Source organism: Equus quagga, chromosome 14 (genome assembly GCF_021613505.1).
Source record: "Equus quagga isolate Etosha38 chromosome 14, UCLA_HA_Equagga_1.0, whole genome shotgun sequence".
Lineage (NCBI taxonomy): Eukaryota > Metazoa > Chordata > Mammalia > Perissodactyla > Equidae > Equus > Equus quagga.
In genome coordinates this window covers 77,317,914-77,330,916 of record NC_060280.1, presented here as the reverse complement: position 1 = coordinate 77,330,916, position 13,003 = coordinate 77,317,914, and the positions used below count along the sequence as shown (strand labels likewise).

The 13,003-nt window shown below is 46.5% G+C and overlaps 1 protein-coding gene across 12 annotated transcripts in view; it reads left to right on the top strand.

Moving 5' to 3' along the window:
- The window catches only part of KCNJ1 (potassium inwardly rectifying channel subfamily J member 1), a 36,683-nt gene that overhangs the window by 7,014 nt on the left and 16,666 nt on the right, over positions 1-13,003 (top strand). For 4 of the 12 annotated variants that reach the window (XR_006885100.1, XR_006885099.1, XM_046638487.1 and 1 more), the window contains exons 2-4: positions 6,146-6,300; positions 8,400-8,497; positions 9,687-9,887. The exons of 1 other annotated variant lie outside the window; for it this stretch is intronic. The gene's annotated coding sequence lies outside the window, so the exon portion shown is untranslated. Of the gene's footprint in view, positions 1-6,145; positions 6,301-8,399; positions 8,498-8,591; positions 8,702-9,686; positions 9,888-12,827; positions 12,993-13,003 lie in introns of all 12 variants that reach the window. 7 more of the 12 variants (XR_006885101.1, XM_046638488.1, XM_046638485.1 and 4 more) reach the window with 5 other exon arrangements.

The window sequence follows — 13,003 nt, the reverse complement described above, 5'->3', positions numbered from 1 at the left end:
CAGGGGAGGGCTCTGGAGGGGCCCGCTCACACAAGTTGGTCACGGGGGAGCTGGGTTGCCCAGTCTCCATGGATCTTTCCTCTGTATCGCAGCTGGCTTTCAGAGCCACTCCGCCCCTCACCTTTCTAGCAGCTCCAGGCAAAGTTTTCTTCTTTCTTCTCTCCTTGCGTCCTGCTAGCCCCGCGTCCTGCAGCGCTGGGCAGCGTCTCCAGGCTGTTGTGTCTCCAGGCCCTTGGTCCAGCTAATGTGGGCCACAAGACCCACCCTTGCAGTGGCACTGGGCTAATTTTCAATATTCCAATTGGCGATGCCTTCACTTTTCTTCAGAGAATCTTCTGGAATCCCTGCTGTAGTAATAGCAAAGAGACTTCTGAAGTTCCTTAAGTCATCTCCTCCTGCAGGGCACACCTGCACTCATTTCTATATTTATTCATTTCACTACGAAGCCTATGAAGTGTCAGGGACTTATCTGGGGCAGATAGTTATTGTTTCTATTCTAAATTGTCAATATAGGTAAGACTCTTCATCACAAACCTACTATAGCATCATATCGTCCTTTCAGTCAAAAAGTTCTTCCTTACGTCTAACTGAACTCCCTCTTGCTACAGTTCCAACTCACTTTTATACAGTCCGTCACTCATCTACCTGAACTCTCCCAAACACTGCGTCATTTAATGTGTGTGATGGCCCTGGGAGGTAGATTGTTATTGTCACTTGACGGATGGGAAAACTGCAGCTTGATTTGGCCCCTCGGGCAGGCCTCCTTCCTGAGCTCTCCAGGTTTCTTAAGTCTGTCTGAAATTCGAAAACTCTCTGAGCAATGCCCTCGGCAGGATCAGCAGGTGCTGCTGCAGGTAGTGAGGGGGCCGAGTCCGAGCTTGCCCCGCCTCTCTCCTCATGGCCTTGCCGCCCCCACAACCTTGGCACCCGGCAGCGCCCTTCTACTTACTGATACTTTTCAAGGTCACCCTCTTTGCTGTTGCTTTCTTAGCCCTTATCACAATCTATGATTTCCGTGCTTCTTGGGTCCCTTTTTATTATCTGTCCAGCTCTCTCCACCTCCCCGAATATCACTCTTGTTAATGCTACATCCCCAGCTCCTGGCACAGAGCCCAGCGTGTGATACTCTCAGTAAGTGTTTATTGACAGAAGGACAACGGGAAGGAACAAGCAAAGAAAGAGTGGGCAAGGAAGGAGAGAAAGAAGAGAACCGAATTGGAAGGCCTGCCCTTTCCCCAGGCTGGCCTGCCTTTCCTCCCCGACCTGAGCTCAGAATTCACCCATCTTATGGGCCAAATCTTCAGGGACTGTGGCAGAAGGATCCAGTATGATTTGGGCTCCCATCTCAGCTCTGCCTCACATGAGCTATTTAACCTCTCTAAGCCTCAGCTGCTTCTCTTGTAAAACAGAGATAATGACACCACTTTGTGCGGTCACTGTGAGGATTAAAGGAAGGCCTTTCTGCAAGGCCCCTACCACAGTTTCTGGCACACAGCAGACACTCAACAAGTGTCCATTCCTTTTCCCCTACTGTAATTTCGATCTTTCAACCCCAATCCCGTAAAGTCAAGTCAAACCTCGCAGTGCGCCCCCATCACTTGTGAGAGGCGATCTGCCCAGCTGGTATGAGGGTCTTGCAGAGAATACACCGCCAATCTTCTGTCTGAGCCAAAGAAGTCATATCGGAAGGGATGTGCTTTAATGAGTTTCTTCCAGTGATTAAACCCAAGGTGGACACATATCATACCAGTTGCAACTATAGCAGGCTGAATTCTAACTTTCTGGCTCTGTGAACTTGGATCAATAACTTGGCTTCTCTGATCTTTGGTTTTCTCCTCTATATACTGGGAGTAATAATGATGTTGTCCATGTCACACAGTAGTTGTAACAATTGAGCTTACACATGGAGGGGGCCTGGAACAGAGCAAGATCCATACACGTTAGTTATTGTTGATCCACGGGTTTGAGGAAAAACTACCCTCAGACAGAACTAGATTCAAGAAAACTTTATGGAACATTCATTAATTGCCAGTTACTCTTATACATCTCGTCTCCTTTCATCTTCAAATAACACTGAAAGATATACCCCCTTCCCATTTTTCCTTCACCCGTCAATTGACTCATTCAGCAAACACTGACTGTAGCCAGAGTCAAATGCCATTCTAACAATGGTGACTCGTCAGTAGAATCTGGTGGCATGTGGTTGCCTTAACTGCCGTATCTCTCCTGCCATATCTCAATTTTCAGGGCTTGCCGCTGTGGTGCACAGCTCCTCTAGGAGCAGAGGGTTTCTCTGGGGACTTCTGCGTGGTCAGGAGTGCACACTTACCTGTCCCCTCATTTCCAGTTCCTCCACCTGCAGCTCATTGCAGGGCCTCCCTGAGTCCCACACTGCACCTGCTCGCTCTATTTCATCCACATTTTCTTTAGTTTCTCTGAGCTCTTGCCTGTGATTCAGCTATTTTTGCACTTTTAAGAACTTTCAAATCCTTGACTAAGTAAATAAACACTAAAAATGGTTAGTTTTTTGATCATGCAAACAAATGTTCAGAAACACATGTGTTTCTCATGTACATTTCTAAGCACAGTATTGAGTTTGAAATACATGAGATGTATGTGCCACTACACATTGTAGGAAATCTAAGCTTAAGTTAATCACCAGGGAAATGCAAATCAAAATCACAGTGAGATATCACCTCATACCTCAGAATGGCTATTATCAAAAAGAAAAAAACTAACAAGTGTTGGTGAGGATGTGGATAAAAGGGATCCCTTGTACACTACTGGTGGGAATGTAAATTGATGGAGCCACTATGGAAAACAGTATAGATCTTCCTCAGAAAAATTAAAAAAAAGGACTACTGTGTGATTGAGCAATTCCACTTCTGTGTATTTATCCAAAGAAAATGAAAACACTAATTTGAAAAGACACATGCACCCTTATGTTCTTCGAAGCATTATTTACAACAGCCAAGATATAGAAGCAAACTAAGTGTCCATCAATAGATGAATGGATAAAGACGATGTGGTATATATATATATAATGGAATATAACTCAACCACAAAAAATGATGTAATCTTGACATTTGGGACAACATGCATGGACCTAGAGGGTATTATGCTAAGTGAAATAAGTCAGGCAAAGAAAGACAAATGCCGAATGATTTCAATTCTATGTGGAACCTAAAAAGCAAAACAGAAGCAAACTCATAGATACAAAGAACAAACTGGTGGTCGCCAAAGGTGGAGGTGGGGCATGAGTGAAATAAGTGAAGGGGATTAATAGGCACAAACTTCCAATTATAAAATAAATAAGTCACGGGGATGTAATGTACAGCATAAGGGATATAGTTGATACTATTATAATAACTTTGTATGGTGACAGATGGTTACTAGACATTGTGGTAATTATTTCATAATGTATATAAATATCTAATCATTATGATGTACACTTGAAACTAATCTAATATTGTATGTCAACTATACTTCAATTTAAAAAATGAGGAGGGGAAAAAAATGTCTGCAGAGGCATATAATGCTTATGAACAGGCACTGTCTCCGTCATCCATCAGTGTGGGCATTTATGAATTCTCCACGGGTAGTTTTCATACCATCACTGGCTGTTTATTTGGTCGTTAGTTGGGTGAGCACGTAAAAAATGTATTCAGCTGCCATTTGGAGGAAAATAGCTTCTCTGTGTTTCTCTGTCTCCCTCCCCTCCATTTCTATTTAGAGAGAGTGTTGAGGCCCAATGGGTGGTGTTGGATATAAAGTGGTGAATGGATCAGACCGAGTCTGAGGGCACTTGTGGCACTTCCAGCCAGGGGAAGACACGGACTTTCACTCATTCAATACATGTTTGTGGAGTCTCTACTGCAGATCTAGGTGCTGAGGATTCCGAGGAAAACAAGACGGGCTGCTTCCTGGAGTGTGCGTTCTAGTAGAGGGGAGACAGACAGAACATGAACACATAATAATTAGGTAAACAAACAGGAGGACATCTTAGAATGATAGGAGATGGGAAGAGGCTAAAACAGAATGGAGAGACAGAGTTGACTGAGTGAGCGCTACCTTAGATTGAACGCTGAGAGGCGCTTGGTGCTGGTGATGATGAAGCTGAGTCCTGAGTGACATGAAGGAAGTGACCATAGGAAGACCCAGAGTGGGGTTGTCCTGAAGGAGGGCACAGCAAGTGGAAAAGACCAGGCTAGGAACAGCATGGACCTCTGAGCACCCGAGCTGGTGGAAACACAGGAATGAAGTGGGGCTGGGGAGTGTAGCCGAGCCCAGGTTATATAGGGCCTTGAGGTCATAGGGCAAGGGGAAGCCAAGAGAGGCTTAAGCAAGGCAACAGCATGATCTGATTTACAGGAGAATACTTCCCTCTGGTGATGGGCAACATAGCATAGGGAGGCGGGAGAGACAGCAGAGTCAATAAGCAGGTGACTTCTGTAGCTGAAGCAACAGTTATGGTGGTTTGGACAAAGACGGCCACAATGGAGATGGGGTGAAGAGGACATCCCCTGAATATATGTCGTAGGAAGAGCAGACAAGATGTGTTGATGGATTGGATATGGGGGTGAGAGAAAGAACAGAATCAAGACGGAATCAAGGTTTCTCTTGAACTCATGGGTGATTGTGCCATTTACAGAGCTGAGGAAGGCCCAAATTAAATGAAATAAATATAAAATAAGTTGTATTAGGTGCGAAGAAGGAAAACAAGAGGGTGCTAGGAACATTTTTTTAGAGTAGGAGTTTCAGCCCAAGGTGATCTACCCCGGGTGTGCTGCCCAGCAAGCCCAGGTGCAGATGCACCTCTCATCCCAGCACGGGGTCAAGAGACCTGAAGTCCTGCTACAAGCTCTTAGGGTAAGGATGGTGTCAGGCGTCAATCACCTAGCCCTGTGCTCCAGCTGCGTCTGGACCTGGAAGGCTGGTCATGCTAACCTCAGAGGAAATTCAATTCGTCTGGCACAATTGGATCTTCATGGGCTAATCTAATCTCATTGTTTTATAGGCAATGTTTTTCTTTCTGATCCTCAGCCTTTTTTCCCCCTTTGTTAATTTTTCCCTAGTAGCCGGATAAACAAAGTCTTCTCCCTCTGGGCTTCATGTATGCCAAGTGCTCCTTACAGGTCCCCTTTAAAGCAGCCCAGGGCCCGCTCTCCTCCCACTCCCAGAGGTTCCTGTGGGTGAGCTTCCGCGAGGAGCCGGGGAGGACAGGGGTAAGGGAGGCAGGCGTAAAAATACATTCCAAGGCCTGTCATCTCCCCCAGGCAAGACTACATGCCCTTCCTGCATTTCCTCTGCAGCTCACGTCGCACTTCCGAGTTAGTCCTTGGGTCTGGCAGGAGAGCCAGCCCCACCGGCTCAAATCCAGAGCTGGGAGTTAAAATTACTCCCCAGCTGCCAACCCGACCTTTGGCCGTCTCTTCATCGGGGCTCCTCAGCCCTGCAAAGAAAGGAAGGAGCCTGACATCACTGAGGTTTCCACCATGCTGGACCCTCTGTGGAGTGGCCTTACTCTGATTTCTATCTCAGGGTTGTGAAAGAGGTACTCTTCTCTCCATTTTTATGGTGAACACTTAGCTTCGGAGAAGGAAGATGGTTTATCCTGTTGATAAGTCGAAGGGGTGGAGTTTAAACTATACCCCCTTACAGCCCATCCCTCACTGCCTTCAGGACAGCTGCTGAACCCCTCTTTGCTTTGCCAACCCTATCCGCTGGCCTTTTGCAATGATATTCTCAGTCTTGGTGCCATGCACAACTCGAAACTCACACCCTCCAGGTGCCGGGGAGCCAGGATTTCGTTCAGCGCTGAGTCCAGTTGTTCATCTCTTGGCAATTCCTACTGGTCTTCTTTCCTCTTTTCTTCTCTGTCTGGCCCAGTGCAGCACAGGGGAGCCTTAGCAGGATGAACTATTCCGAGACTTAAAGGATATTGGGAAAAACCCATTGCTGAAAGTGGGTAGAGTTATTGGCAGTATGGTGGGAGTATGGAAGGACGAGAACAGTGACAATTTAGTTTTAGGCAGAGCAGCAAGACGGACGCATCCTACAAAAAAGCAAACACAACTTACAGTGAGCTCCAGCGTCCTAACTGCTCATTAGCTTTCCTTAGTGACTTTTCTTTTTTGTTTTCCAGGCTTAATCGATTATATTGGGAAATTAACTCTGTAAAAACCCAGGCAGCCGGCTCAGTCACGCACCAATCAGCGCTAGAGCTGGGATTCAAGTCTGACTCTGGACCACAGGTTTCAAGGCCAGACTGAAACTGGGCCGCCTGCACACCCTGTCCAGGTAGACTGGCCTTGCTTCTTTTTGCAGGAATTTGTGCTCATAATAGGACACGGGTTATACCTTAGTTTCTTCCCCCCAAACCATCGTTTATTTATGATACTTAATAAGATACGGATTTGGTCCTGATGGTGTGTGATGACACAGGTTATCATGCTTTATATTTATCCAGGTGAGGATTTTTTTTTAAGGTAGGCAACTGAAAATAGCTAGGGATTGGCCTGGTACGTTCTTTCTTCCTATTGATAGTGGCCCTTGTTGGGGAAGCACACAAGGAAATCCAGCCCTGCCTTTGAGAAAGAGGCCAACCTCTGGGAATGCACAGTGTGTAGTTTTCTGTCATTTCCTTGAGAGGCCCTGAATATGGACTCCACATAGCTTTCTCCCAGCTGTGACCCCAGGAAGCAGTAAGGATCCCCTGCCCCATACAGTTATTTGTCATGTCCCCTTATTTTCTGTTCTTGGTGAGTGTGGGGCAGAGGAAAGAATGGTATGGCAGGAATGTGGGACAAGGAGGGGTTTTAAACAGTCCTCTGGAGTTCTGGCTTATCTGTGAGGTAGTGCTGATACACCAGGAGGCTGGTTTAAATGAGAATTGGATTATTAATATTATTGACTCCAGGAATAGAACAAGGGTTATAGGCAAGGAACAAAATGCTAGAAGAATTAAAAATAAAAGATGTACTGAGGGAAAGAGAGAGAGGGAGAGAACAAAACTGAGTCCCCATGAGAGCGGGAGAGAAGATGAGCGAGCATGCGACGGCGCAGGGAGCACCGTGGCTGAGTTGAGGCTGGGGCAGTGGTACAGCTGGATGGGGCCACAGCCCTGTGAATTCCTCCCACCCCACTTCCGGGGCATCGGTCAGCTAGTCCATGAGTCTGTGGGCCTGCCACGCTTTTGGAACTGCAGACTCGGTCCCAAGCACATGACTTTAGCCTGACCTCCAGCCCTGGGAGGTGTGAGAGGTGAATGGGCAGAGCTGAGACAGGACTTCGCCCTGGAGCTGCCCACTCAGGGTCAGTCCTGTGGAACGCAGGTGAAGGTAGGTGGGTGGGAGATGCCCACACTCTGCCCCAACTGCTCCGCCCCTCACCCTCTGGACTGGGTAGGGAAGAAGAAGTTCTCCCATAGATGCCGGGAGGAGAGGTAACTCTCCAGGTGCAGGCAGAGCTTCTGTTTAGGAGTGAGGATAAGCAGAGAAATCTCTCTGTACCTCCAGGATCTTGTGACCAAGAAAGTAATTTTTAATGGTGGTGCCTCCCGAATCACAGTGGCCGCTTGCTGTAGGAGGGAGGCGCCAAGTTCAGGTGAGGGCCCAACAAGGGCCTACAGTAGTGCTTCTGGCTGGTGCTGGAGGAGAGAAGTAGAAAGAGAAGAGGAAGAACTGAGGATTAAGACATGGAGGAGAGGGATGAGGATAAGAGGGGAGTTGCTGAGTTTCTTCTATGCAACAGGTATTTTTTCTGTACCAGCTTTATTGAGATATAATTCCCATATCAGATAATCCACCCATTTAAAGTGTACAATAATGTTTTTTAAGTATATTGTTTGTTGTACAAAGTTGTACAACCATAATCACCACAATCAACATTAGAACATTTTCATTAGCTCAGAAAGAAACTCCCTGACAATCAGCAATCTGACTTTCTTTCTCTGTGGATTTGCCTATTCTAGACATCTGTATAAAGGAATAACACTGCGCTGGCCTCCTTCACCTGGCACAGTGTTTTCAAGGTTCTTCCACGTTGTAGCATATATTAGTACTTCCTTCCATCTTTATGGCCAGATGATATTGCCTTGAATGGATAGGCTACATTTTATTCATTGATTCATCAGTTGATTGACATTTGGGTTGTTTGGCCATTATGAATAATGCTGCTATAAACATTTGTGTACAAGTTTTTGTGTGGATTTGTGTATTTTCCATTTACTCCCCATAACAACAAATAGGCATTGTAATCGCCAACTTATTACAAAAAACTGAGGCTCAGAGAGGTTAAGTAACATTTTTGAGATGTAAAAACTTTTTTTGATTGGGTTTCATTGTGATAGAAGGGCAAATAAGAGGAAATAAAGTGGAATTTCACTTCATCTTTCCCAGGCCGTTATGCACACCACCGAGTAAAAAGAAGGACAGAAGGAACGAGACCGAGTGCATCAGCAGGGCTGTGGTAGTCTCCACTGGCCTTCCCTCTGGAGGTAGGTGGGCGTGGGCCCCATGTATGCCCTGCCCTGGCATGGCTCTGGGGTCTGGGGGATGTCCCCCTTCTCCCACTTGCCATCCTCATTTTAGGGGCAGACACGAGAATTGGTCAAGACAATTGCTGGAGTAGTTCATCTGCGTTGTGAGCAGCCGGGTGGGAAGTCTCTGCAGCAGTGCCCACTCTGAGGGGGCCCCCTCGGGTGAGCTCTGATGGGGGACAAGGAGAGTCCCAAAGAGAGGAATCCAGCGTGGGCCCAAGGGCAGCTCTGTGATGTGGAACAAAAGGGTCACCAAGGCTGCTGGCTCTGCTTCCCTCTGCCTCCAGGGCTTTCCCAGAAAACACCTGGACGTGGGAGGGTGGGTGACGTGCTGCCCCATAAATGTAACTCTGATGACTTGGCAGAACCCAAGCCAAAGCTGGTAATCATTGACCCTCAGAAGCTCCCCAGGGCAGAGCAATAGAACCAAGAAGAATGCTGGCTCTCCAGCTAATCCACTGCCTTGTGGTTTATCCTAGAGCCTTGCCCTTCTCATCACCTTTCTGATAAACGTGATACCATTGCAGCCTGGACACTGGTATAGAGAAGCCTAGAAGTAAAGGCATCACAGATAATGACACGATTGGATCTTTCATTCAGTGCATGGCTAGTACTTGCTGGAGAAATTAGAGCTGGAGGTAGTATTACTGAAGGTGTTAATAGCTTGATCACTTTCTATGTCCAAGTGTTAAGTTCTTTCTATCCATCTGTAGGATAGACATGAATGTCCATTTTTCAGATGAGGAAATTGACACCCTGAGAGGTGATATAGTACCCAGTGCTAGAGCTGGTCGGTGACTGACTCCAGAGTCAAACCCCACCCCCACTTCTTCAATCCTGCCTGGTAGACCACTTGGTGGCCCGTGACAGCAAGACTTCAAACATAAGCTAGAATGTGGCACTAGAAGGTGTCCAGAATTCCAATCCAAACTCAAGAGCCTGGTGTTCTGTGCCTTCTGCTTAGCATGGCTCCCAGAGCCGGGCTGTACTGATGTGACACTCTTTTCCTGTGGGTACAGCGTCATGAATACTAGTTCCCAAAGCCTATAGCCAAGGCATTAGCTGAACGAGTCCTCTATTTTGTAAGTTGCCAAAGTTTCAAATTCTATATGTTTTCTTAAAAACAAAGTGTCCTTTCTTGTTACAGAGACTCAGGAAAGAATGTTCAGAGCCTCCAGTCCACATGGAATTCATTCGTTTCTGGGCTGGAAAGACTGAGTTGGTGTAATACCAACCCAAACCACAGAGAACTAGAAAGGCCGACTAACAACAGGCTCTCTACGCACATAAGAAACACGACTTTTTGTAAACATTTAAATCCTTTTATTAAACTCCAGTGCCGTTTAAGGTGAGTGGCTCGGTAGATGAGATTTAGGGCTTGTTCCATTATAGATGTGTCCAGTTTTCAGAAAAACAAACTGTTCTTCCCACACATATACTTTTACAAGGAAAACAAATAGGAGGATGATTATTTTATCTCAAAATTAATTCTTCACTTCATAAAATAATTCAGTAAAGGATTCCTTTAAATACCTACTATCCTGATGTAGTATGACTTACTGTTACATGTAATACATATATGGACAACCCAGGCTACAAGAAAGCGGATAAGAGTTTGGTTATGAGGAGCCCGAGACCACAAGGCCACTTAGGTGAAGCGTCCGCCAGTCATCTGCCCTGTCCAGGTGCTATGGAGACTGCACCCCAGCACTGGAGAGTGGCGACAGGCTCCATTACCCTCTCCACAGCCTCTTCTGAAAATCAAGCACTTGGAGTCATTTACACTGTACTGCATTTATTTATTTCCTTGACAAACATTTATTGAGCATCCGCTCCTGGCCCAGGGCTAGGTGGGCAGTGGAAGAGATGGATGGGGTCACTACCCCCAGACCATCACAAAAGGAAATTTTGTAAGTTAAAATCAGGGTAAACACTACAAATAAAAAGTAAAGAGTACAATAAAATATTGTAAGGGGGAACCAATTTAAATGAGGAGGGGGGTGGTCGGGAACTCCCCTCTCTTTGAGAAACTGACAAAAAGTTTCTTTCTGAGAAATGACATTTAGGTTGAAACCAAGAAGTCAGCCAGGAGGAGAGAGTAGAGGGCCAGGTGTTCCCAGCAGGAGAGACGGCACACGTGGCAGGCTCAGAGAGGTTAAGCGACTTGCCCAAGTTTCTCTAGTTGGTGTGAGGCAGGGCCGGGCCTCAAATGTGTGTCTCCTCGTCTCTGTATCTGTGGTCTGTGGCCTAAGCATGACCTTGGCACTCCATAAATGTTACCGAACTAACTGACTCCAAGGCCAGGGCGCTTTGCCATCTGCTAGAGCGGTGAGTACACAAGACTCAGCTCACCACCCCTGGGGAGGAAGCTCCCCATCCTCTCACACTAGCCATCGCGCCGTCACTGCACACCTCCGACTGCCAAAGACGCAGTGACGGCACCGCGGAGATACCTACAAATGTCTCCAAATGGAAGATGTCATTCCCATCACTCACGCCATTTTCTGCCATTCATTCAAGCCAGGACGGCCTGTAGAAGCTTCCAGAGTAAGCACAATGCTTAACAGTACAACATCTTCAGCTGTTTCCACAGTTCCTCTCAATTACTTTGACGTCTTGACCGTTTCTGAACTCCGCCTGGCATTGAGGCCCTTCCCGCTTCGATCCAATCCAGTGGGTCCTGAACCCTCTCTGTGGAGCCCCCATCCTCTCGCATACCCTGCTTCTCTCCCTTTTTGGTGATTTTGCTCATGCTCTTCCTTGTCCCTGGAAACCTGCCCCCTGTCCCCCAGTCCAAATCCTCCCTATGTATTTAGGTTCGATATCTAGTAAAGGTTTGATCTCTTGGTTACTCTTACCCTGTTACTGATCTCTGCATTAAGCAAGGAAACGTATGGAAAGTCACCATTCCTGCTGCATAGTAAGTAGGTGCCGAATAAATGTTTGCCTTCCCACTACATGGTTTAGTCACTATTTTGAGTATGACATAGGGTTTAAAAGCAAGGCCTTCTCAGTTAGGTAAACCTAGATTTTTCTAATCTTTGCTCTTCTAGGTTTCTGCTTTGTGACCTTGGGCAAATTGCTTAACTCCTCTGAATCTCAGTTCACCACTTCCTAGGGTTTTAATGAGAACTAAATACAAAAACACAGGCAAGAGATTTTGCACTTGTGCCTAGGTGGATGCTGTAGGCTTTCTGGGCCCCAGAATTTCACTGCTCCAAGATGGCACCATTTGGATTGTGCTCTAGAGGGCGCTGTTCACACAGAATGTAACCTGTCTCTTGCAGCTGGGAGCAGGCTGCTGGAACTCTCCACGGCAGTCTTCATTGCCCCGTTGCACACTCTCCAGAGACTTTTCTCAACCCTGGCCTTTCTCTTCATTCATTTTGAACACTGCGTCTTCACTTTTGCCTTCGTTTACCCTGTTAACTCTGGCTCAATCCACTCACACCCAATAAGGCAATAGCTTTCCTTGGTAAAGAGCAGAACTCCTTGAAGTTCAGAAGAGAAGTATTCTTAGGAAATCTCTAGAATAGAAGGCAAGTAGATCCAGTTCTGTGACGGTGAGTTCTTCTCGTCCCCTAGGGCTCTCTTACTCTGCCGTCATCACTCCTCACACCTCAGGGATGTGTTGCTCTCCCTTCAAAACTCTGAATCAGCAACGATGAAGTGCCTCCCTTCTGGCCCTTCTTTGCAAAGCTGACACATGCTAGTACTTCCAAAATACTTTAAGAAACAGTTAGGAAGAATGATAAGGAAACAATATTGAAACACACACAGAATAAATGTCAGTTTCCAAAGCATAGGTTTCTGACTCCAGGAAAAAGACGTGCCACCAAAGACCGCTAAGACCTTGAGGACACCTTGCTTGGGTTCAGCTTCACTAGCTCCCAGGCTGGCTGCACGGGTGGGAACCCACCTGTGCTTCCTGCTGAGACCCAATCCAGGGGCCATGAAGAGATACAGGTCTTTGTGGTGAGAGTACGGTTATCTTAGGATGACCAATGGCCCTGATAAACAAGTCAGAGAGATAGAATTTCACTTGAAAATTTCTCTTGAAAATTTTAACTCATTTTAATGACTTTTCGTATTTAAATCCGGTTACTTCCTTGAGTCTTCACATCCTGACATGAAAGCAAACCTATGTACAAAGTGCAGGTGTGTGTGTGACTTCTGGAAGAAATGGAATGGAATTGGTTCTCTCCAGTTGGCTTGTAAAATGGCTTTTGTGACGTCCTAGTTACACCTCTTCTTTTGTGTGTTCTTGTGTCCTTTCGTGGTGTCACAGCCTTCCAGCGAAGCCACACCAAGAGCACCTCCGTAGCTGGACAAGTTGACTTTCTGCAGCTGGTGCAAACACACAATGTGAGGAGCTGTGGGCAGCCTCGCCGAGTGTGAGAAAGCACTTAAACAGGATTTGGGGAAGATTTAAGGAAGCAGTACTTTGCTCCGGGTTAGATGTTG